Source organism: Phoca vitulina, unplaced genomic scaffold, assembly GCF_004348235.1.
Source record: "Phoca vitulina isolate PV1807 unplaced genomic scaffold, GSC_HSeal_1.0 scaffold41, whole genome shotgun sequence".
Taxonomy (NCBI): domain Eukaryota; kingdom Metazoa; phylum Chordata; class Mammalia; order Carnivora; family Phocidae; genus Phoca; species Phoca vitulina.
Window position 1 is genome coordinate 8910232 of NW_022589744.1, and position 23924 is coordinate 8934155.

Here is a 23924-nt window from a genome sequence, read left to right on the forward strand (position 1 = left end):
AGGAGCTATGAAATGGGATAAATGGAACAGATGCATGAGCCATGTAGCTAGCAGCGGATATATAAAAAGGATGGTCCTTTGTCTCTCAAGGAAGCAAACAGATAACCTGAACACTGGTTTCTACACTTAGCAAATGCAGTCTTGAATTGAGTCTGGATCAGTACCAAAGCAACAGGGAGAAGAATGTCTATTGAGCATTACCATGCTCCAGGCATCATGCTAGGGTCTTTACACATACTATTTCCAAACCACGCAATAGTTGCAAAGTAGCTCTTAGTGATCCAATTTTGAAGATGAGCAAACTAAGAATCAGAGAGCAAAGTGACTCCTTCAAGATCTCTTCATTTTGAAGTAGCAGAGACAAAACTAACTGTGTGTGTGGGGGGGAGAGGTTAAAGGAATCTTGATCCACATGTTACCTTTCAGCCATATTCAGTGCGAGTGCCAGCAAATAGCACAATATGCTGCAGCACTCCCTGCCATCCTCCAGTCAGTATCTATAGATGCCAACTCCAGGGATCTCACAGGTATGTCATAGACATTAAGAGACTAGAAGACATATTTCTATGTCCATGAAAGTCCATCCCTACTCCTAGTTTGTTAATCAATTGATTGGTCAGCCAAGGAAGTCACTTCCAGCTGAGAGCACAGCCCTCCATAGCAGGCACTGGAGGAACATCAGCAAAGGGAGAGACCTACTTCCTTCCCAAAGGAGCCTCATGTTCTCCTTGGGAGTCTAGCATGCATGTACATGTATGTCCACCAGGAGAGTCAATGAAGTCATTTAACAAGTGATCATAACCACATAGATTTATATATATATATATATTATATGTATATATAATATATATATATAGGCATTGACTCAGTATGACTAAACTGTGGGGACCTCAAACTCTCCAATTGTTTGTGCATTCATTTATACAACAAATCCTCAGCAGTATCTGATTGCCACTGTCCAAGTAGTCATCTAAACAACAACAACAAAAAACTAACATTTTTATAGTACTTTATAGTTTACATAGACCTTACAAATACTTTTCCTGCCTTGCAAGGTACCTAGCGCAGGAATTATTAAAGTACCCATCTCAAATCTTTGTACACTGAGCTTCAGGTAAGTGAGATGATTTGTCCAAGGTCACAGCTGGTAAGCCAAGGCCTGTCCACTAGCCTCCAGTTCCCTCCACTACCCTCAGGTCCCCAGAGCTTTGATATGCTAATCTTTTCTCTCTGTCCACATGAAATCCACAGTCCCTTCCTCACTGAGCATGCAATGATGAGTCTCCTTCTCCTCTCCTGGACCTTCAAAACTGAATGGCCTCTCCTAGAAGTGCTTGGCAATTTCTACTCCTGTGACCAGCAAAATGAGATAGCTCCCAATCCAAGAACCAGAGCTGATCTAGTCTACCTCTCGCTTTTGGAGCATGGAGGCTCAGCAGACATCTTCCCAGTGTAATGGCCAGGGCTTCTCCTATGGATCTCTTAGTATGAGGCAAGTGAATCTGGCCCAATTCCAAAGCTCTGTGGCCCCAACCCACTGCCTCACCCATCCCCAAGGTACACACAAATCAGCTCCCCTGTTCTCATCCTCCCACACCCCTATGGCCCTCTGGTGTCTTCCATACTGTATCCCCTACCACTTCCAGGGGATAAACAAGGAAGGGGGAGATGGAAATTGGAGTAGACTCCCTAAAAGAACCATTGGAAAAATCTTTCGCTACCTTCCTTCAACACTAAGCAGCAACTAAACACCCGAGCCATATGGAACCAGAGCTTGTATTGACAGAACCGTTTTGGGCATCTCATGACAGGTTGACCAGGGTCCTTCCCCAGAGGGGAATATTTTGCTATGAGCAAATCTCAAGGAACGGCCTCATCCAACTTCCCACCTCAGAGGAAGCAGAACTGACAGGCGAATTCCCAGTACCTGAGAAAAGCAGCAGTGCCGAAGGGTGACCGTGGGGTTCCTGAGCTTCTCTTGAAGGCCACAAGTGTTCACTAACTCTTCCTGCTCTTTACTCAGGATGTCTTGGATACTTTCTGAAAGGCAGGTTGAAGTGCAGGAAGATAAAATGGATTAACCGCTCTGAGGATGGGTAGTGATTATGACCCAAGCCCCCAGGATCCTGAGGCTGCCATCCAACCATCTAGCTGATGCCGCTCGTCTTGGAACCCATAGGACAGACATGCTATACAAATAACAGGTCATAAGCCAGAAAAGGGCCAGCAAATGCTCTGAAATATGTTCTCAGTGGTGGGAGTGGGCTCCCCTACGTCGCTGGGCTCAGCGCAGGGAGAGGCTCATTGTATCTTGTGCACTGTGGTATCCCTGACACCAGGCACAGTGCCTGGCACATAGCAGGTGACCCATCCAACCTTAATGAGTGGCAGAGACTCTCTACACCTTCTCTATCCCAGAGCTGAGTCCAGGCACCAACACCAAGCAAGACCGATCCATTTCAGTGGGCACCAAAGCGATGACCCCGGGCACTTTCTTCTGCTGCACTAACTAGGTTGTAACACATAACTTGGGCCAACGTGGTCGGAACACAGAATCGGAATGCAGGAGGGGTCTGGTGAGGACCCAAGGAGGGAAGGTGAGCAGTCACTGCGCTCTGAGCTTCGCACCTTCTGGATGGAGGCACCAGCCTGCTGATGCGCGAAAGGCAGTCAAACTCAGAAGATTCTCTGCAGGAAGGAAGGAAGGGTCTCGAGCCATTTCAAAGCAGGTGATTCGTCCCGCGATTCACGATCCAAGATGAGTCGCTCTAAACATTAACTTGTGGAACACTCAGACGTAATAGAGCAGATTTTTCGTCCAGAAGGTCTGAGGGAGGAATCATTATTTTATGAGAAGTATTAGTACCACAGTTGTTGCTACTGTTCTTACTCCTACGATGTTCTTGTCTGACTCACAACGTTTCCCTTTGGCTTAAACTCCTTGGATCTCCCCCATCCCCCAGATTTGTTTGAGGAGGTATGTATGAATCTATAGAGAGAGATGGATCTCGGCCCCAAGATTGGGCAGAGCTCCTGCAGCTGCAAGGTTATAAGCCCATAAATAAAGTTTATGGTTAAACTGGCCTGACCTGGCTTTGCCCCTAGGTACAGAAGCCGTATCTTGTCATTAGTATGCAGAACACATCAGCCTAATGTCTGCTCATTTGTTCTCAAGCCACTCTGCTCTATAAATCTTTCGGCGAGGGCGGAGTGGGGGGGTGCGGGGGGCAAAGTGAAGGGTAGACGGAGAAAGGGTCAGGACGGGGCGGGGGGGGCTGCTCTGAGTTTCACTGCTAAAATTCAACAGGCCACCACTAGTGCATGCGCTTGGTAGAGGGGAAAGTCACAAGTCACATAAAATGCAGTATTTTGTTTCTCCAGTGATCGGTGAAGCAGTAGGAGGCTGTGGGAAATCTAATTCGTAAGATGAGACCATTTTTTAATTCCACGAGTTCCAAAAACAAGTTCAAGGTTATACATCACAGGATTTTACGTAAAAAAGCAAAGCTCCCTGCTTTGGGGGTTCCTTATTTTTGTCTCTGCCTTTGTTCTGTTCTTATTTTAGTGTTTGTTTGCTTGTTTTTTGGTTTTGGGGTTTTTTTTGCATTCTAGGGAAGGACTAGATTTCGCTTGCCCACCCCACATGGGGGACTCTTAGAGAAGCAGATGGGGGAGTTTTCATATTTCCATCCTCGGCAGGCTAGCAGCTGCTGGGTGTGAGGGCTCAGCTCTGGGTCATCTCTGTTGAGGGCCACATAAGAATAAAACGAGGGTGAACAGGCATGCAGGAAAGCTGACCTTGGAAACCTCCCTGAACTAGAAGCTATTGAGAATTGATTTCATTTGCTGAAGGTGAGAGTTCTTCTTTGCTGGGGTAACTTCCAGACCAGGATAAATCCTGACTCTGGGAGTGTCCTGCCTGGGGACTCTGGTGCTGGGGAGTGGGGGCGGGGGGAGGGTTTAGCAGGGCAGGCCTGATATTTGTTGCCTCAAGACTTTCCAATTTCCCATGGGGAGCAAGCAAGGGGACATCTCACCTTCAGCCTCCATGCAGGAAGAAAGAACCTTCAATGGCTCATTGGAAAGAGGTTGCAGGAATCAGAGCAGAGCCTTAAATGGCTCATGTCCAAGAGGCCTAGTGGCCAGGTAGGGCAGGAAGCTGGAGAAAAGGGTTCAGCCCACCTTATGTAGTCTGCCCAGCCCCTAACATTGTTCTCGGCGTGGAAGATGGTTAAAGTTAACCCAGGGTAGCCTTGAAGGGGAAATCAGAAGCAGGGTCTTGTAGCCTCGGGGGTCTGAGTGGAGGAGGGGGTGGGGTCGCTGGTCCCAGTTTACCTCTCCAATCCTTGATGATGGGGCCCAGGGGCCTGAGGGTATTTTGAGGCTGAAGGTTTGTATTCAAGCCTCAAGCCCTTTATTTTATTATTATTTTTTTTTTTTTTAAAGTAGAACATGCAACTCCTGATCTCAGAGTTGTTAGTTCAAGCCCCACACTGGGCATAGAGCTTACTCAAGACCTGTATTGTATTGTATTGTATTGTATTGTATTGTATTGTATTGTATTTTTTTAAGAGTCTATTTATTTATTTCAGAGAGAGAGAGAGAGAGAGAAAGAGCAGGGGGAGAGGCAGAGAATCTCAAGCAGACTCCCACTGAGCGCAAAGCCTGATTCCTGGCTCGATCTCACAACCCTGAGATCGTGACCTGAGCCGAAACCAAGAGTCCGTTGCTCAACTGACTGAGCCACCCAGGAGCCCCAAGCCTTTAGTTTAAAACTAGTTCCTCAGGACACCTGGCTGGCTCAGTTGGTTAAACATCTGCCTTTAGCTCAGGTCATGATCCCAGGGTCCTGGGATCAAGTCCCGCATCCAGCTCCCTGCTCAGTGGGGAGCCTGCTTCTCCCTCTGCCTCTGCCCCCCTGCTTGTGCTCTCTCTCTCTCTCTGACAAATAAATAAATAAAATCTTTAAAAAATAAAATAAAAATAAAACTCGTTTCTCCCTCACTCTGGAGTTTCTCAACTGCAGCACTATTTACATTTGGGGCCAGATCAGTGGTATGTGTGCATCTGTGTGTGTGTGATCTTGTGTGTGTGTCTGTGCATTGCAGGGTATTCGGCAGCATCCCTGGCTTTTACCCACAAGATGTCAGCGGCATCCCCCACCCAGCTGTGACAACCAGAAGTATCCCCAGGCAAAGCCAAGTGTCCCCCCAGAGGCAAGATCCTCCCAGTTGAAAACACTGTTCTCCCTTTCACCTCCTCCAGTGAATGCCATCAACCTGACCATGCTAGCGGTCCAAGGGCCTTCTCTGGACAGGCAGGAGGAGCCGGGCCGTGGGGGACATAGGAAGGGAGGAAATACAAAGAAGGATGCCCCAGGGCCCGAATCCAGGGAATTTTTGTTGCCCCAAAGTGCTTTTAAACTCATCCTTAGAACATAGACCAAAGAGAGACAAGCCATATGGCTCTTCAGGTAGGGTTGTCAGATTTAGCAACAAGAACAACAAGGAATGCACTTTTAGTATAAGTCTATCCATGTCATATTTGGGATATACTTATACTAGAAAAATTTACTGGTTGTTTATCTGGAATTCAAATTTACCTGGGGATTCTGTATCTTTTTTGACAATACTATCTTCAGGTGGTGGTGATCACATAAGGAAAAAACCCAGAGAGTTGTTCTCATGGTACAGAGTTATTCCATTTTCTTGGAGCAGGATTTGACCTGTAATTGAAAACAAAAAGGGCAGATCTCCCCTTAATCCTACTGAAGCGCTCTCAGAAGTCAGGCTGGACTGGAAGACCAGAGAATGCATGGTTGTCTAGATCTCTCTTCATCTAAAAAAGTAGCCCCTGTTCCCCGCTGGTGGTCCTATTTGCACACCCAACTTGGAGAATCTTTCCCTGGACCTGGCTGCAGAAAGGACACGTGACTGGGGGCAGGCAAGTTTCTGCCAGGCTTTATCTGGAAGGGGAAGATGTGGCCAGTTCATAAACCAACACACAACAGGCACATTTCCTGCTGGAGTTGAAGAAGCAGGGGGGATCTTCACTGGCCTTTTCCTCTGCCATCAATCTTTTTCCTCTTTCAAGGAGAGGCACCATTACTCATAACCCGACAAAGTGAACAGAGGGGAGGAGGGCCAGAGGGAGAAGAGGAGACCTGAGGGGCAGGTGAAGACTCTGGGAATCCAGGAGAGTGGTGGGGGGGGGGGGGGGGGCAGCTGGGCGGGAAGGGAAGTTCAACAAGGCCAGGCTCCAGAGCAAGTGCAAAGCTGATGCTGAGCTGAGCAGAGAGTTTCAGGGGTGCATAAGCGTGGGGAGGAGGGAATAGGAAGACACAGGTACTGATGCAGATCCTTCAGGGCCATTGAAACCTCTCTGTCTGTGTCAGAAGCATGGTGCTGTGTCCATGGCTGGGACTCAGGACCACAGTTCAGTCTTGACCTGCGTGACTCACCTTCCCATACACATCTCTGTCTCCTCATCTATCAAGTGAGGGGCTCTTACAGTCCTTCTGATTGTCGAATTCTGCCTTGACCCGCTCTGCTTTTCTTTCGATTTCCCCACATGCAAACAAGCTTGGGGGTATTCTGCTACTTACTTCCTTTCATGAAAATCTGGAGCACTGAGAAGCCGTAGGGAACCCCTGAACCCTAAGATTTTCTTTGAAGATGATACAAAGGGATACTGTGTCCAACAAGAGAACACAGTCCCTGGGAGGACTGGTGATCAGGCATCCTAAGTGGTGAGGGGAGCCCTCCTCAAGGACAGTGTAACCCGAGGGAAGCAGGTAACTTCTGAGACTCGGTTGTACCCACTTGTAAAATGGGGGAGTATTCCCTGCAATTTATCTATTGGGACAACAAATGAGGTAGGTGTTAGGGAAGCATTTTTTAAAATAGAAAGGCTTGGGGTGCCTGGGTGGCTCAGTTGGTTAAGCATCTGCGTTCAGCTCAGGTCATGATTCCGGGGTCCTGGGATTGGCCCCTGTTGGCCTCCTGGCTTAGCGGGGAGACTGCTTCTCCCTCTCCCCCCTTTTCGTGCTCTCTCTCGCTGTCTCTCAAATAAATAAATAAAGTCTTTAAAAAAATAAAAATAGAAAAGCTCTGCACATATTAGACCTAATAATACACACATGTGTGGCATACACACAGGGCAACGTGACTCATGTGGTCTCTAGACTTGAAGAGTGGAAACAAAACAGGAACGTGTCTGGGAAGGGAGGGGGCCAGGTCTTTGGGAAGAAGCTGCCAGTCTGTCTTTCCTTCAGGACAACAGCTAAATTCCAGAGCCTCATCAGACGGGCGCTCCATGTCTTAGTAAAACTAAACTGACAAGCATGACCTCCCCTTGGCGGTTCACCTTATTGAAGCTGTCTGGTAGGTGAGACATTTATTAACATGGATGGACTGCCTACCGCGAGGGCCCCACCGCTGAGCGCTCAGCGGAATGAATTCCTTCCCCAGATGCAGTAAGTCTCCACTTCAATACCGAATTTGATCATGTCCCCCTTGCTGAAGGGCCCTGACTGAAGGAAAGCTGTGCTTTGACATGGGAAGAGTCGATCCATGAGGCTGAGGAGCTCTAAATGTGAACTCCAGTCCTGGGAGGCACAGCTTCTGTTCTGTAACTCTGGATAGGCCACTCCAAACTCAGTTTCCCCCTCTGGGAACTGGATTAAAACTGTCCACAGTAAAGATGGGGATGGGGAGGTAGAGCACTACCAATATCACTGAGTCAATCTACTCTAATGTATTCCATTCTCTATACTGGAGACCCAGTACACACACCCATATTTAAGATGAAACATTCGGGAAAAATCTCAGAACCTGCTTAAGCAGCACAGCAAATGTATTAGCTATCTATTGCTGTATAACAAATGACCCTAAAACTCAGCAGCTTCAAACAACAAACGCTTATTATCTTACAGTTTCTGTGGGTCAGAAATTTGGGTTCAGCTCAGCCGGGTGCCCAGACACTCACAGAGTGGATTCATCTCCAGCCTCGACTCCAGGAGTGGGGGTTAGGACCTGCTTCTAACCCCCTCTGCTAGGATCACACAACTCCTGAATGGAGGGCCTTGGGTCCACACCGGCCATTAGCCTGAAGCCTCCTTCAGTTCCTTGTCGTGTGGGCCTCTCCAGAGCATGGCTCACAGCCTAGCAATTGGCTTCCCTTACAACAAGGGAGGGCAAATGTGATGGCTAATTTGATGCCTCACCCTGGCCCTATCATGGCACCCAGATATTTGGTCAAACATTAATCTGGATGTTTTTGTGAAGATGCTTATTGGGTGAGATTAACATTTTAATGGGTGGATTTTGAGTCAAGCCTATTATACTCTGTGGTGCGGGTGGGCCTCATCCAATTATGGGAAGGCCTTAACAGAGCAAAGACCAAAATGCCCAGAGAAAGAAGAAGTTCTGCTAGCAGATGGGCTTTAGATTTGAACTGCATCTCTTCCCTGAGGCTCCAGCCTATTGGCCTCCTCCATCAGATTTTGAACTCACAGAGCCTCTGCAATTGCACGGACTAATTCCTTAAAATCTCTTCATCTATCATCTATCCATCTGTCATGCTGGTTGTTTCTCTAGCAAACCCTGATTAATACAGAGAGAATGAGAGAGCAAGCAAGATGGAAATCCCAGTTTTTTGGTAGCCTAATCTTGGAAAGTGAAACCCCATCCCTCCCTTTTTTTCCTAATTTAAAAAGAGAGAGAGAGCATGCGCACAAGCAAGGGGAGGGGCAGAGGGAGAGGGAGAAATAATCTCAAGCAGACTCCCCACTGATGGAGGAGGCCCACAGACTGGAGCCTTGGGAAAGAGATGCAGAAATTGGGCTGAAGTTCTGACTGCTGACCTCTTGTCTCTCTCTCCCTCCCTCTCTCTCTCTGTCGGTCTTTTGCCCCCATGGAGCTACAGATTCCAACAGGCTTCTCTCCCCACATTGAGATGTCATAAGAATCATCTCAGTTCCTCATGAAACCGTGCCCTGATGCCGTCCCTGAACACAGGTCCCTGAATCCCAGCTTCTACATATTCACAGGTGGCCTCGCTGGCTGCAGTCAGGCCCTGGGGCGCAATGTGGTCAGTGTGCAGGAGTTGGTTATGTTCTTGGGCAGGATCTGGAAGGCCCACACCTTTGTTCCTACCACCACCTCCTCTGTAGTGTTTTGCTCATGGGAATAGGACTTATGTCCAGTGCAAAGGGTGTTACTCTGGTACAGAGGCTCCCAGTCATGACGGTGCATCATTAGAACCCCTTAAAAGAACTAAACAATAATCTGATGCTTGGACCACACTCCTGAGGATTCTCGTATAGTAGGTCTGGGGTGGCCACCAGGCAGCTGATTATTATAACACGGTCGCCTGGCCTGGGAATCGTTGTTCTAGACTCTAGAATCTAGAGCAGTGATTTCCAAACATTACCATGCATCAGAATCCCCTGGAGGGCTTGTTAAAACACAGATTGCTGGGCCCCACCCTAGAGTTTCTGGGAGTTCTGGGGTGGGACCCATGAATTTGCCTTTCTAGCAAGTTCCCAGGTGTTGCTGAGGCTGCTGTGGACAAGACCGGGAGAAGCACTCTTTTAGTAGCTCAGGAGGTCAGACAGTGAAAGGGACTTGAACAGAGAGAGGAGCATGGGCTTGAGTCAGGGTATTTGAGTCCCACCGTGAGACCATTGGCAAGTGAGTCTCTCCAGATCTCTGTGTTGCTGGGTGCGGAGACCAAGTCCATCGGCGGGCCCAACGAGGTAACTTAGTATCTGCTGATCTCCAGATAATTCCCGCTGGAGGGCACCAGGGAAAGATCAAGGATGATGAGCAAGGGATGGGTAAAACAAAGCCCAGGAAAACAAAGCATTTCAAAATTGAAATTACTCAAAGCTTCTTTAAAACCCACCACCAGTGGGAACCTGAAAGTGTAATTATTACATAACCCACGAATATAATTAGGCGCTTCCCCACTGTCCCCACCCACTTCTCCCAGGCTTTAGGTAAGGGAGAAGGGGGACCGGGGTCCTGTCTCCAGACTCACAACACAACACCCTACATTCCCCTGCTCTTATAAACTTCCTCAAAAAAACAGTACTTGGATCTGGCTGAAGCCAAACCCTAGAGCTTCTTGTCCATCAATTAATATTTATTGGGCCTTCACAATGAGCTAAGCAGGCATATAAAAGACAACAGTTCCTGTAGACTGTTATTAAGCCAGAGAAGAGCAAGCACCTCGCCTTCCTTTGCACAAGGTGTTGGCAGCTGGGTGGTTGCGTCTGGGTGAAAACGAACATTCAACCACTCAGCCCACAAAAATGTACTGAGCACTCACTACGGTGCAGACTCCGTTCTAGGCGCTGGGGGTGTGGCAGCGAGGGAGGGAGACAGAATCCCCTGCCCCAAGTAGAGGGCACAGGAGGGGGGCTCCAAGAAGCGTGAGGACAGAGGCTGGTGGCAGGTACATCCACGCATGTGGAACCCCAGTCCCGCCCCCGGGTCCGTCAGTCAGGCATAACCCTGTTCATTAAAAAACAAACAAACCAGGGCACCTGGGTGGCTCGGTCGGTGAAGCGTCTGCCTTTGGCTCAGGTCATGATCCCGGGGTCCTGAGATGGAGTCCCAAGTCAGGTTCCGCTACTCAAGTGGGAAGTCTGCTTGTCCCTCTGCCTCTGCCCCACCCCGCTCCACCCCGCCTGTGCTCTCTCTCTCAAATAAATAAATAATTTTTCAACAAACAAGCAAAAAACTATTCATTTTATACACTCCTTTCCCAAAACTGCTACCGGGACTTAGATGTGTGTGGTTTCAAGACCACAGGGGGCAAGAGTCTGAGTTTGGACCACGTGAAATGCATCTTTTCCACGAATGAATCCAATGCTCGTGGGATCTCCAAATCTCTGGCCCAAATGAAATAGTCACTCTAAAGCCTTTTGGAGCCCAAAACTCTCCGGAGCCTCTTCTCCTCGTGGCCCTGCTCCTCGGAACCTACGGGCCACTTCGGAGGCTGCCTTGCCCCTCGCTGGAAGCTGTGGCTGCCGCAGACCCATGGTGGCTTGCTGAGCCCTCCCAAAAGGCACCTGCAGTTTTCCAGTGTGGGCAGTGCCCTTCTTGGCAGGTGGCTGGGTACCAGAGAGCCCGTACCTGAGCCTGACTGGCGGCCACAGCAGGAGAGCTCCCACTCAGGCTCCCGTGAGTGGAAGCTTCACAGAGGCAGGTACCATTTGCTTTGTCCAGTGCGGCAACTCGGGCACCTAGCAGTTTGCCTGGAGTGCAATGGGTGAGTGAAAGAATGAATGAGGGCATAAACAAATCAGAAGCACTTCGTGGACCTTTGTAGTCCCATGAAGCTGGTGCCTCGAACCTTCTCCGCCCTCATGTTTGTCATATTGACCTCATGGAGGACGTTCGCTGTGTCCATGGAGCATGGAGATGAGACATGAGGCCGAGGTTGTGGTTGGAGATCCACAGAATGGGAGAAACAGCCACTGGAAGACCTAGACATTTGTCCCATGAGGGATGAATGGAGGGAAATGGCTTGTGAGCTGGAAAAAAAGCAACGAGTCTCCATACACTTCTTTCCTGCAACCCCACTCCTACACATCAGGTTAAAAGGGGGCATCAGGGTGAATTTTGAAAGAGAAGCATTTGAACTTATTACCTTCAGAGGCAGTCAATCTCGGATGAATGGGGATTGAGCCCCATATTTCAAGGCAAGGAAGAAGAAGAAACAAAGCATAAAAGCAGCTCAGTGTTGTTGCTGGGTGATATGAAAATGTGTTACAGACACATCTCACGTTAGAATAAACCCATTAGCACAAGCAGAACAGGTACACAGAACGTCTGGTATAGGTTCTATGGGGAAGCAGGAATCAGAGAACCAGACAAGTCTTCAGGAAAAGCCCCACCAGGGATAAGCAGTCACCATCTGCTTATTCTCACTGTCGGAAGCATGTTTTGCTTTCTCGTACCTTGAGATCTTTGCATTTAGAGTTTTCTCTCCCTGCAATGACAAGATTTATCTTTCTAGAAAACTCCTATTCAGCCTTCAAACTTTAGTTTTCATTTCATCTCTCACCCCCAAAATGACCGCTTTTCCCAGGAATTGCCATTGCACCTTGAACTTCTACCATTGTCATATATGTGATTTAACCCTATGGTTGAACTTGTTACCCATCTGGATAGATAGATGGATACCTTGCTCGACCATGAGTTCCTGGAGGCCAGGATCCTGTCCTACTCATCTTTTGTCTCTCCAGTATCTGGCATGAAGTCATCCTCAATGCATGTTTCTCAGATTGAAGGAAATAAGAAGAAGAAAAGGAAAAACAACGATTACAGGCCTTGTCCAATTGGAACATCCAATGGGGACGTGTCTATACGGGGAAACCCGAGTTGTTGTAGGGAGTTGAAAACTATTCCCTGAGTCAGACCTTCCAGGTCATGGACAGTGGGGACGACCACAAGTCAATGCTGGGTGAGAGCTACCCCATCATTCCAGAGGCCCTCTCGGGGAGCAGGGAGGCTCACAGGCGATTGGAGACTTGTTTATATCAAATAAGCACTTGCTGGAGTATTCAAAAATCAGCAGGTTCCAACTTGAACTTTCCAGAGAAGTTACGGCCATATATCCTACATTTGGTGTAAGACTGTGGGCCGCTAGACTAGGATTCAGTCTGCCCCTTGATGAGAGACCCATTGGAACCACTGGGGCGCCCATGTCAGCAGGACCATCGGAACTTTGGGAAGACAAGCTGTCCCTCATCCCACAGCCGGGTGTCTCTGGGCTGCTACCTGAGCAGACTGGTGAGCAAAATGAAATAACAGTGGTATTTACCGCTGTTAATTAACAGCAAGGTGTTCATGAGTAATGTTGTGGTATTAAGGGCGTGGTGCAGCTTTTTCATTACTGACTCCCTCCTTTGTAGGGTTATAAACTCCAGAAGAGATGTTCCCTCCTGGCTGAAACTTGGCAGCTGGCCTGAGGTTCTTCCCTGTGGCTGGTGCTGGACCTGCCCGCTCATCAGCCTGTTGAGATCTGCTTCCACTTCCCCAGCAGTTACTGGAAAACTCACCATTGGAAGCCACTCGTGCTACGACACTGGCGTATGAAGCTCCCAAAGCAAAGAATTCAATAAGGAGGTGGGCGTGCTGTAGAAATGTCCAAGTCCATCTGAAGTCACCCCTGAAGCCACTAGGAAGCAGTCTGTGTGTGCACACGGCTGTCTTTGTATAGCAGGGAGGTGCAGAAGTGTTAAATCAAGAACAAATCTGCTGTTCTCATGACCCAAGACTCAACATTTCTTTTTTTTTTTTTTAAAGATTTTATTTATTTACTTGACAGAGACAGAGATAGCGAGAGCAGGAACACAAGCAGCGGGAGTGGGAGAGGGAGAAGCAGGCTTCCCCTCAAGGAGGGAGCCTGATGTGGGACTCGATCCCAGGACCCTGGGATCATGACCTGAGCCAAAGGCAGACGCCTAATGACTGAGCCACCCAGGCGCCCAAGACTCAACATTTCTAGCAAAAGTCCTCCGAGGGTTGCCGCAGATGAGAGGAAATATTAAGGAATGAGCTGGGGGTGGTGCATCTTTTATTTGGATTACGTTTATAAGTTATAACATGCTCTGGCTTCTCGTTCCCTGGGCAATTTTCACATCTCACTATGTCTTGCACTTTATGCTTTCCACTGCCTTTTCACAAACAATATTTCATCTTAATGTTCTTCCCTCCGACAACGTTCTGAAGTAGGCAACAGGAGGGATTCTTACTCTGGTTTCACAGATAAAGAAATCGAGTTCCAGAAAATCCAAATGACTTTCCCAGATGCATATGACAGTGTCCAGATTCAAACTCAAGCCTTCTGATGCCCAGCCCAGCGCTCAGACTTTCCACCCTAGCCTGGACCCTCTTCCTGCAAAGCTGACCGGCAAATGGGCTGATGGGAATGGATTATGAATTTCCTTCTGGGAAAGGAGAGTTGCTCAATGAGCTATGATTCTCTTTTGCTTAAACATAAGAGAAACATGGTTCAGCTTGGCTTGGATTTCCAATGGTTAGGGACCCAGAAGCAAAGGCCCTTCTGAATTCTCTCAGCCAGAATATGAGGCCAGAGAAAGAAAACCAAGGGCAGATGCTCTGGAGACCATGGCCAGACCCCTACACCCTAATCAGACAGGAGCTACACGAATGTAATCTTCTTAGCCCCCAAGTCCTTAAAAAGCAGTAGCACGATAAAAGAAACCAACAAATTAGTAACCCATTACCTACAGATTTTAATTAGTAATGAAAACTAGACCCAACATGAACTCCTCTCTAGAAATTCTTTCTGTTCCAACCACCTGGCAGGGACACTCACTCCGATCTGGGAATGTTTTCAAGAGGCTGGCAACAACCAGCTCAACCTGTCCCATCCTCTAAGACGAAGACAAAAAAACCCTTGGATGAGCCACCGAAGCCCAGCCAACGACTCCAGCAGAGCTCAGAGATCCGTGGAAAAGTGACAGGGCGTTGGTCACAGTTGTCTCTGATTTCTTAGCAAATCTTGGCTGAACCACACAGAAACAAACAAACAGACAAAACCAAGAACAACACCTCATGTACATACTTGGCGATTTAAAGGCTACTCTTGATTATCTACCTGAACAAAGTTTAACTAACACAGAGTCTATGAAGAGGTAGTTTTGTTGAATTTTGAGATCAACGACATATGCTTTATTTTGCAATGGCTTCTCTACCTGTTTAGAGTTGCTTTGGCTCCCATTTATACTACTGTGCATCATTCGATCATGTGTTAGCTGTGCAATGGAAACAAGGAGATGATGAGTGGGGGGAATATGGACTGAATATGAAGGATGGGGCATGGAGATTGCACACAGGAAGAATCTGCATGGTATATAGCTCTTGGCTCTTTCTCCCGGGGGTTTTCCTTTCTGAGCCAGGAGGGGAAGGAGCATCCTAAAATTAACTTTAATGCCTCCCTGGATTCAGGGAACTGTCTCAGCTGCTGCTTATCTTCTGTCCCTCCACAACTGCTCCTACCCTGAGGTGATGTGGCCGGTGATCCACAGAGGTGAGGGGTGAGGGTTGGTGCTCTCCTCACTCCCCTATCAGTTGGAGCAATCCACAAGGTAAGGGGAAGCAGACATCCCTCCCTGCCCTGGGACCCTCTGCCTTTCCGGTCTTCCCCGATCCATCTTGATCATTGACATTTTTTGAACATCCACATTTTTTCACTGAAGGGTCAGGAAGATTTCAAAGAGCGATACTGGGGACTTCGCCTTCCTTATTTCCTTGTACCATACCAAGATGAAGAGGTATTACAGAACTCAGGAAAGTAGAGATCCCACGTGGAGATTCCTCTTCTCCTGACCCATCCCTTTCCTCATGTTCCTTATTCTGCCATAGAATCCTCCAGAATGCACCCCATACCCTTTCCTCAAGAAATCCACCCTTCCCCTCCCTTCCTACTTAGATCTAGCGCATGTAGCATTCTACTAGATGCTAATGAGGATCTCATCTATGTGCGTTTGGAAACTCAAGGAGATGAGTCCCAAGAGCTGAGTAGAAGGTGGGAGCTCAAGTTTACATCACACTTTCTTCCATAGGAAGCGGCCACTGATATACGCACAAGTTACCTTCAAAGCCAGCGACATTGTGTTTTTCTCAGAGATGCCCCATCTGGTCTTACATGAGGAACACACATCCCTCCTAATAGCATGGCTTAGATTTTTTTCCTTCTGAAAATAATAATCCTGGAATTATTATAGTAAAATATGCTGGATCCCAGAGACTTACTTATACAACGAGAGTATATTAGGAGCAGATAACACACATCAGGACTGGGTGGTAACAGCTGCAGTTAGGTAGTGCTCGCTACAAAATCTTTCCTCCGTTTATCTCACTGCAAACTGATCATTGAGAGGTGGTTTTATAGGGTCTTCTTTCTAGGAACAAAGCTTGCCTTGAGCTCCTCCTCATGATGACATGAGATAGAAGTAGAAGGAACCACTAAAAGAGTTCTGGAAACTTCCCCTCTTGTGTGATATGTGTCATATAACTGCAAAATAACAGCAAACAAGAGGTGAGGGTTTTAACAGGGGAGGGCAGCTACTCACATAACTTGATGGAAAAATTGGCTTTTTCTGTGGAAGAATGGATGTGGGAGGGATGTGCATTAAAAAAAAAAAATAGTTGCTCATTTAGCCAGCCAGATCATTCAGATAAACCCTGTGATCAGTGGGTGACAGATCATTCTCACATCTGTAAACAGATACAAATAGATTACACAACACAGCACAAATAAATCAAAATCCGTTGGTCTTTTCAATCAACCGCAAGAGTATAGAGCCAACGGGGAAAGCCCATGAGAATCTGATTCTCCCCTTTGAAGACTCCACCCACAAAAAGCAATGCTTGTGAGAAGAGTAACTATCCGATGCAGTCGTGTGATGTACGTCTTATCTCAAAGCCCTTCACTTCTTGAAAATTTTAACCTCCCAGTCTTTGTGAGGACATTGTAATCTCTAGGTTTCGAGTGATTAAATGGATGGTAAGGGTAAGTGGTCTCCTATCTAACTGAGGGTGTGTCCAGGATTATAATCCTGTCACTGAGACTTGAGTTCTTCCTCTCCTCCCAGAACATAAGGTTCTGTTTAGTTCATGCCATCTCGATCATTCCTTTTCCAAGGAGAATAAGGTCCTTCCCAAACCATACAATGGGAAATACCAATCTGGAACTGCCTTGACCTCTTGACCTGTGGGTGTTGACAGGCATTTGTCAGCTGAAGGTGAAAGAGAGGGGTGCCCGTCACCCCCTCTTTGCTCTGTGGTGCGGGCATGCCAGCCTCTGCTATACCAGGGGACAGGGTTGGACAGGTTGCTTGGGCTTCAGATTTCAGACTCTTCACTTTTTCACTTTTCTTCTTAGCATGTAGGCTTGAGAACTGACAGCAAGACAGGAAGGGGTGAAGTGGTAGAGGCAACATGGAAAGTTAGAAGTTGAAAGATACCTAAGAGAGCCTGAAGGAGAGTCAGGAAGGGTGAAGGTAGAAAGCTCAAGGGGTCGGATGCAGCTAAGAGAACAATATGGTGTCATGGCCACGTCAGTGGTTGACCAGGGCACACACGAAGCCTTAAAAAGGAGAGAGCGCATGAGGGATTCAGATGGAAACCACACATGAGAAAAGTAAGAGAAAAAAGTAAGTCTTATCAAAAGGGGGAGAGTCAATACTGGCTATTGAAGAGTATGTGTTCTGTCTTGGATGAAAAATAGCATTTACTGAACTAATGACCTGTGTAATTAAGCTCCAGTGGCTAAAAATAAGTGAAAATTTAAAACTGTCTTGAGCTCTGGAGCAGAAGAAAGTAAAGAAGAGGTGCCAGGAAAGATGCCTCATCAATAGTGAGGCTGATTGAAAGCAAGACCAAATGATTCAGGACTACATTAGAAGAGGGAACTCTGACTCCATTTATTACTGGATAAAAGGCTGAGATGACCTCCGATGGTCCTCTTGAATTCTGGCCGCTGGTCGCTGTGTGTAGGAGACAGCTTCTTCTAGGCAGGCATTGAACCCTACAGTAAGATGATGTTAAAAGCTGAATTGTCAAGTTCAATTTTCTCAGTATAATGATGAAGAAGGGTGCAAAATTTGGAGTCAGAGACTTGGGTTTAGTTCCTGAATCTTTCACTCCCTGTGTGATCTTGGGCAAGTTACTCGAACTCTCTGAGCCTCCCTTCCCCACTGTTTATGACATAAAATGATAACACTCAACACACAGTATTGTTGTAAACATCATGCTTATAGACTATAAGTAAAAGTATTCAGTGCTAGAAAATACTTTGTAAATGATACTTTGTAAATGTCGATATTCTTTAACTCAGAACATGAGACTCAAGAGGTGAAATAATGTTCAAGCGACTAGTGAATAAAATAGTCAAGAACATAACTTGGGTCTCTTAGCTAATGCTTCTTGCTAGTTGAGAGCTAGTGATTCAAGGGTGTTTATAAATGTTATAATATGGTGAATTCATTGAGATTTTCCTTTTTTCCATCTGGATTGAGCCATGAACAAACCCCAACTCAATTTCCAAGGCATTTGTTGCCTTCCCATCAATCCTGAGAGTGGAGAAAAAGAGCGCTTTCCCCAGAGACCAATATGGCAGCTTCCCAGTGGCTGTGGGAGCTCTCCATTCATCTCGACAGTGAGGAGGTGGCAATAGGCACCATGGGGAAGGCATGCCAGCATGCTCACAGAAAGCCTATCAAGGTCAGAACAGAAATCTTCAGGGGCACAGACAGCCACCATGGGGCCAGGAGGCTGGTACCATCTTAGGAAAGAAAATGGGACCCGTCACATGCACAGACTCTCTCCTCCGTCAGCTCCTCACGAGACTGCCTTGTGTCACCCAGAATGCCAGCTAAGCCATAAATCCACCCATTGGGTGAGCCCCAGCAACCTGTCCAACCCTGCTGGGAAACAACACATCCGGCCCTTGATGGTACTCTCATGACTGTTTGGCTGAGAAGTGGTATTTTAAATAAAGAGAGGGAAAAAAACGCCCTATTATTTTACTCTGGTAATTGACAACAAGTTTCTCCTGAGTAATTTTATAGCATTCAGGGTGTGCCAGGGGTTTGATTTCACTTCTCTTTATAGGAGCCTCAAACTTGCAGTACAAACACTATTTTGAATGGAATGAGACATGCTTCAAAAACCTATATGGACACTGTCGAGACTTTAGTTGAAATACCTTGATCCTGCGGCCCACTAAAAACTTATGTCATTGCTTCTTCTTTCAAATTCCACTTTGGGAAAGAGAAAACATCTGAAACTTGGGATCCTGGAAGATCTTAACTAAGAAAAAAAGAATCTAGATGTTTTAGCACAACTCTAGTATACATATTTTTTCCTTCCAATTCTATATCCTAGCAACTAGTGAGTGATTCCCAAAGTGGAATATGCAGAAAATTAGTTCCCTGAAATATTCTTTAAAAATGGGTGGGGAGTGATTCCTGCAATCATATGTAATTGGGAAACGCTGCCTATATGATACCGGTTCTAGCAATTCACAATACATGTTCGTGTGATAAAGGCTCTGAGAAGTCCTGCAGAAAGAGAGCCTTGCTCTTTGCTATTTTGAACACAGAATTCCCAAAGGAAGTAGAACACAGTCTTCCCCTACAAGAAATTACATATACAAACACATTCCACCACTTGATAATGTCACAGTGATACTTGATCCCACAGAGTGAGAATTTTGAGGAACAGATTTTGAGAAACCCTGAGCTAAAAGAGAAGGAAGGAGGTATGGTAGGGGGCTTAGGAGTAAACCATATCTTACTTGACTTTGGCCTTTGTACCCCAATACCTCGATTATTCATTCAACAAACATTTATCGAGAATTCAGCATGGATAACGGGCATGGGAGATGCAAAGATAAATCAGATACAAAGAAACAAGTAATACAGCACTGTTGAAAGAGAATGTGATGGATAGATTCCAAAGATCTAGTTCCACCTCTTTTCTAGCTAGATGAGGAAAATGAGACTCAGAGAAATTGCATGATTCATCTCTGGATGTAGAACACTGAGGCACCTCTTCTACTCTGAAGCCCCTTCTCTTAAAACATCAACATGACTAGAATAAACATTTAACCCAGAGGAGGAAAAATGGTTCTAGATACCAGTGCCACAAGTTAAAGGCATCTGCAAATGTCCTCAAAGTGGGGGGTCTCTAGCTGCGTAAGTTTTAGAGAAGGGGCAGAAATTAGGATGGCGTATTTCCAGGAGAGACATCAAGAGGAAATTTGATAAGCCAGATGTCTGGCGTTGAGGAGGAAATTGGACACTCCAAATCTGGTCTCTGCATTGAGAGGAAACAGGCCTGTGGTGGCTACATTCAAGGCCACTCACTGGGTTCCTTCTGGGATTCAGTGGCCGTGAGAGTTCCCCAGCGTTTATGAGAGACACTGTTCTCGTTCTGTCGTGCTGGGTACCCGGTGGGCTCACTGTGTGCTCACAATAAGAGCTCTCCGTGGGTTTGGTTTGGTTTTCTCCCCTGCTTTTAGGGATGAGTGCTCAGTGTAGAGTGTTAGTTCAGTAATGTGATCTTTCTTCTTTCCAGCCGCGGAGAGCTCATTCATTCTTAGAGCTTTGATTATAACCTGTGTGCGTGGTTCCCATGTTTGTAGGTCAAGTTCTACACTTCCACCCAAGCTTCCTGTTGGGTATTTTCATTAGTCTCTACACTTTCTCCTGTGACCCTTTACCTATCTGGATGATCTTCCCTCAAACCCTGCTCTCCTCCCAGTGTCCCTATTTCCTTCCATCCATTTTCCATGGTTCCCCATCCCCTCCCCGGCACTCAGCTTTGAAGGCACAGAACTTCTCTCTCCTCTCTACTTCCCACAGGCAATAAGTAACTAAAACGTGCCCTTTCTTCCTTGAAATGTCTCATGTATCTATCTTTTCCTTCTCTTTCTATTTGCTACCCACACAGAAGAGGTCTTGCCCGCTGTGGTTGGACCACCAGTCTCGTAACTCCCGGCCTCTGTTCTCTCCCTGCTCCGGTCCTCCCACCGTCCCAAGCGTTCCTCATACCAGCCGGGAGCACTAGTTTGTTGAAATTAAAACAAAACCACACTGAAACAAGCACGCTCAGGATGTTATATATTCTTTAAATTTATATGTTTATTTTAGAGTGGGGTAGGGAGAAAGTCAGCATGGGGCGGGGCAGAAGGAGAGGGAAAGAAAGAAATCCCCATGCAGACTCCCAGATGAGCAGGGATTCCAGGACCCTGAGATCATGACCTGAGCCGAAATCAAGAGTCGGACGCTTAACCAACTGAGCCAGCCAGGCGCCCCCGGGATGCCATATATTTAGTAAGTTCCCCAGGTAATCCTGATGTTCTGCCATGATGAAAAACCCTTTGTACCCAGTGGGCATTCAAAGGGTGGTGGTCTCTGTGGTCACGGTATCTCCTGGGACACATTCTCAGTCTCCTCATCAGCCACAAGTAGCCCCCACCTGTTCCCTGTTTACCACATGCCAGACATCTGCTCAGCACTCGATGCCAGCGCTATCGCATAGCTACCACAATACCCTATTCGTAGACGAGAAATCTTCTGCCGTCCACATCTAAAATCCTTATCAGCAAGTGATTCCCCATCCCTCCCATCAGTAGGAAGGACAAATCACATTTGTGCTCTTTAAAAATCTTAATTTGCATATACCTTGTCCCCTTTACCTATTTGAACATCCGTGGAAATAATCAAGTAATTGGGGAAAGAGGGAGACGTGAAAGAAAGGCACGCCCCTGTCAGACACAATGGGAGGTCGCAGGTGGAAAAAGCATGGAAAGGGCTGGAACAGAAGCGAAACTGCTTATTTCGGACCTGGGCGCTGCCCATCAGCACCCTGGGATGTGCTGTTAACATCAACCTCAAAGCCAACCAAATGGTTTAGCCTCCTTTTGCATTTTGAAGAAAAGTGTTAGAGACCACCACCCCCACCCCCACCCCAGGCTATTGCAACAGGACCTCGTTCAGACCCCACCCCAGCTCACTCCCCTAATGGCTATCCACTCTGCGGGCCCTGCTGAGCACCTGCCTCCACCCCAGCCAGCCCCCAAACGGCAAAATCAGTCGAGGGGCGGTGGGATTACTGCAAATGAAGTAAAGATAATCCCAGGCAAGGACCTTTTATCCTGGAAAAATCTCCATCTAGCCGTCATCATGGCTCTGCACAATCTCCTCTTAATAACTCCAAGGCCGGAATGTTGCAGAGATTAAACCTGGTGAGGAATTTCATGCTTTGTAGCCCTGACATGGAGTGCTCTGAGCCAGAGAGGGAGGGGCAGGTGGAGGGCGGGGGAGAGTGAAGAAGAGGAGAGGACAGCAAGACAAAAGACAACATACTCTGCAATCTTTCTGCTAAAAGCCTTTGTTCCGCCAGGACGTTATTTGGTGATCTAGACGAGGCATAATAATGTACTGTATCTGCTCGGTTTATTACGTGTGTGTGTCATGGCTGTACATGCATATTACGGACTCTAAAATATATAGACTACGTGCCAGAGAGAGAGGCTAGAATGCAAATACTTCTGACTCAGTGAGAGTTTGCTTTCTCTTGGGCAAGCCAGCCTTTGGGCACCCTGTGATGATCATCTCCAGCCAAGCAGTGATTTTGAGAAGAGGCCATTTCATAAAGTAGAAATAATTAAAACATGAGAAAATAAAGAATGACTACGTTAATTCTTGCTTTCAAGAACCCAGACAAAGAACAAGCCAAAAGATTCTCCTTGCCATCTAGTGTCAGTTTATTTTCTGGGAGGGCAGTGAGGGAGGGGTGAGGGTGGGGTGAGAAATTGACCAGCATATTACTGAAGAGAAACATTATTGCATATTCACTTCCTGTTTGGGACCTGCTAGAGCAAACTGCCTTCGTGGCTGTCTTCTGAAACATGTTCTCTGTTAATGAAATATTCATGGGGGATCTTCCACAGTAGAATTAAAAAAAAAAAAAGCTGGGGCTTAAACAAACCAAGGTTCAAATCTTGCCTCTGCTCCCTGGGAGCTGTGTGATCTTGTGTGATCCTCAGTTAAACTCATTTGCAAGATGGAATAATGATTCCTACCTTGTAAGTTTTGTCGTGTATGCACTCGACACTGCATATGGCTTTATCACATGTCATTGACAAGTGCGCAACTGGGGAGTGGTTTTACTCCAGCCTCTAAGCCCTTCCCACCTACTGCAGAATAGATGGGACCACAGCTATGCCAAGGGAGTAAATTACTGAAGGAGATTGTCATTCTCTGACTGTCTTTGGGAGGTCATCTTAACCCCCTGCAGTGTCCATGAAAGAAAGACAATCAATTATAACCAATCAAGCTCCCGCAGACCTTTGGAGAATATATCTTAACAATACAATTCTTTTAAAAGAGGGAACTGGCATAGAAATTAGTTTGTATTTCCCTAAGGAAAATGGGGAGATTTGTCCAAAGCGTCTTCAGGACCATTTGTTGCCTCTGGGTGAGCTTACTGTTGCAGGACGTAGCTTAGAGCCCTTGACTCATGCACGGCCAGTCTGTGCTCTTTCACTGACCACCTGAGTTGCCGCCAGTCACCATACGCCGGATCTCTAGCCATTCACTCACTCGCTCACTCACTTAGCAGCTGTTTGTTTGTTTGTTTGTTTTAAGAATACTGCAGGGTGTTATGATATGTACAAGGAAGCAACAGAAGGACACATCTGCCTGCGGAAGGTGCCTTGAAAGTAATAATGGACAATTTCGATAAGTTTCAAAATCTTATCCTGTACATTCCTTGTTACCTTCAGCTGTTCAGACATCCCTGGAAATCATCAGAGACAGGAGAAGACAGGAAAAGTGAAATGCACATTTTTGTTAAGCAGCATTGGAGATACTAAAAGGATAAAAAAAAAGCAAAGGATCAAAAACAAAGGAAACTTCCCGTTTAAAATAGGCATTGACTTCAAGAGATAGTTCATCTCAAGTTGAGAAAACTGGGCATGTGTGCATGAAGACGTAATACCTTAAGATAACAATTCCAGAAAAGTCCAAGCCCTATTCTTTCAATTTTTCTGAGGGTAATAAATAAATAAGTTACAAGCAGGCTATGTTCACTTTCACCTGGGTGTCTTAAATGGTATTTCTATTATTAGAAAGAGCTGAAAGCAAGGATGGCTGTCCTGATCTGAAACGGATAAGAAATACTCTGCCAAAGAAAAAGGATTTGAGTTGAGCCTTTTGAGAAAATATGGTAAATCTCATGATTATTGATGAGACAAGTTGCCTTTCTTTCTTAACTGCATAGGCTGTGCCAGACCCAGTGTTATATGCTTAATCAAAACTGCCCCATGGGATTCTCATGTAATAACCAACATGAATTTTGTCGTCCTATTTG

The 23924-nt window shown here is 46.6% G+C and overlaps 1 long non-coding RNA gene across 1 annotated transcript; it reads right to left on the reverse strand.

Moving 5' to 3' along the window:
* Positions 1-881: 881 nt before the first annotated feature.
* On the reverse strand, positions 882-5929 carry LOC116647859. Its single transcript, XR_004302409.1, has 3 exons — positions 5603-5929; positions 2629-2827; positions 882-2040 (listed from the first exon to the last, which is right to left on the reverse strand). It is a non-coding gene; the product is annotated as an uncharacterized LOC116647859 (long non-coding RNA).
* Between the last annotated feature and the right edge of the window lie 17995 nt (positions 5930-23924).